Source organism: Colobus angolensis, unplaced genomic scaffold, assembly GCF_000951035.1.
Source record: "Colobus angolensis palliatus isolate OR3802 unplaced genomic scaffold, Cang.pa_1.0 Scaffold316, whole genome shotgun sequence".
Lineage (NCBI taxonomy): Eukaryota > Metazoa > Chordata > Mammalia > Primates > Cercopithecidae > Colobus > Colobus angolensis.
Genome location: NW_012116444.1, coordinates 816,344 through 818,997, shown reverse-complemented (window position 1 = coordinate 818,997; position 2,654 = coordinate 816,344).

Below are 2,654 nucleotides of genomic sequence, written 5' to 3'. Positions count from 1 at the left end.
TTTTTTTTTTTGAGATGGAGTTTCGCTCTTGTTGCCCAGGCTGGAGTGTTACAGCACAATCTCGGCTCACTGCAGCCTCTGCCTCCCAGGTTCAACCAATTCTCCTGCCTCAGCCTCCCAAGTAGCTGGGGTTACAGGTGCCTGCCACCACACCCGGCTAATTTTTGTATTTTTAGTAGAGATGTTTTTTCACCATATTGGCCAGGCTTGTCTCGAACTCCTGACCTCAGGTGATCAGCCTGCCTCGGTCTCCCAAAGTGCTGGGATTACAGGCGTGAGCCACCACGCCTGGCCAGAGTGAGGCACTTTAACAGCACTGCTCCCAACCGCAATCACACACACACATAAACACAGTCTAAGTAGAAACTGTAAGCCTGGTATGCAAACAAGGCTTCCACACGGGTCCAGCCCCAGCCCACCTTCCAAGTTGCAAGTGACTGCTGCTCTTGGTCCTGGATTTCTGGAAATGTAGGAGCCTTGGTTGTTTGCTGCCCTAAAGCCTACTCATCCTCCAGGTCTTAGCTAAATGTCACTCCAAGAGGCCCTCCTGCTATGGCTCCCTCCCCTTGCCCAAACCAGGGCCCAGCATAATATCCATGCTGAACCTTCACAGCACTATCCTAATCATGTGTTTTATTAATTTTTTTTATTTATTTGTTCTGTCTCCTCATAAACTTTGTGAAGGCAAGGATCCTGCCTGCATTGCTTACTACTCTATCTCCCACGCCTCACCAAATGTCTTTGTGGAAATCCTTTGCTCAGAATAAATGCCCAATGAGAGAGAGAGAGAGAGAGAAATGTACAAGAAGAAGATCATGGAAAGAGACTTGCAGGCCAATTGCATCCCCCTCCTTGAAGGAGACAGGAAGGAATGCGCAGCCCAGCCCAGCCTTTCCCTTCATGTCAAGTTCACGCTGGCACACTCACCCGCCTCTCACTGAGTATAAAGAGACCTGTTTTGTAATTGGTCTTTATCCCAGAGTAGCAGAGCTTTGGAAGCAAAGAGCCTGCAGGGTAATGAATGGGAGGGAGAACAGACGCTGGTGTCCAACTTCACACGGCATTTGGAAATTCACAGCCAAGCCTCTTTGCAACACTGAGCCCTCCCTGGGGCTAATTTCAGCACGCTGCAGCAGCACAGGCTTTAACTCCAGAGATCTGGGTGCTACCTTCTGCTACCTGCATAACTCTGCCCAAACCATGCATCCTTTCTGCCTTTCAGTTCTCAGCTGCGAAGTGGGAATCATGATAAAGATAACCATAATCACAATGCAAACAGGGCGACTGTTGCAAGGATCAAAAGAGATGGTGGGTGTGAATGTGTTTGGTAAACTGTAGAGCTCCGTACAAGCTCCAGTTGTAACTGCCACTGTACCTGCGCAGGAGATTCAAATCTGGCAGGTGTGACTGTGACTGTGCATGGAACAGATACTAGGCCCCTTTGTGAAATCCCGAGGAAGGGGGCCTACATGACCCATGTGATAGTCCTCATGTGAGCAGGGAGGAATTTTCTCAGAATACTAGATGTCAGCTTTGCTAGTTGATAATTACGAGTGTTTGCTTGGGAGCACCCCACCTTCTGCGAGGAGTTGAACTAGCTGCTGGAATGATGAAGGCGTTTTTAGATAAGTATTATCACACAGTGATCCAGTCGATACACATAAAATCTGCTCAGGGCAATACTGTGCCTTGTCATTTTTATGAGCATATTTACAACTGAGGGTTGGTCTCAGGTTATCCACTGTGTATGTAATTCAGGCTCAGTGGCCTCAAGTCCAAGAGCTATGGCATAGCAACTGTTCTGGTTAAAAACAAGACTTCTGATCGGGCGTGGGGGCTCACATCTGTAATCCCAGCACTTTGGGAGGCTGAGGCGGGCGGATCACTTAAGGTCAGGAGTTCAAGACCAGCTTGGCCAACATGGTGAAACCCCATCTCTACTAAAAGTACAGAAATTAGTTGGGTGTGGCAGCCTGCACCTGTAATTCCAGCTACTCAGGAGGCTGAGGTAGGAGAATTGGTTGAACCCAGAGGTTGTAGTGAGCTGAGATCATGCCTCTGCACTCCAGCCTGGGTGACAGATTGAGACTCTGTCTCAAAAAAAAAAAAAAAACAAACGAAAAACCAAGACTTCCAAGAGCTTGCAGAACCTTCATTGGTGGGGGCCACGAGGGCTGTACAGGTTATTCCTGGCACCAGTTGCAAGTCCATCTGCCTGTCATCAGTGCCTCACATCCTCTTTGAAATTCTGACTTAAAATCATCAGCTCTGTAGTGAGTACCTGTGGGTCTACAGGGTAACATCCCTGGAAGGTGGAAATCAGGCTGCCCTCTGGAAGTTAAACCCTTCAAGTCCACACGTGATGGACAGGATTAGTTATCTGAACAAGGCCCCAGAGGGAACAGGATGTCTCTCTGGTGAAAGCCAGAACTGGGCTTGGAAATTCAATCCAGGCGTGCCTGCCTGTGAAGGAAACCTTATTAAATCTCAGAATAGGCTAGGCATGGTGGCTAACGCCTGTAATCCTAGCACTTTGGGAGGCCGATGGGGGTGGATCACCTGAGGTCAGGAGTTCAAGACCAGCCTGGCCAACATGGTGAAACCCCATCTCTACTAAAAATACAAAAAATTAGCCGGGAGTGGTGGTGGGCGCC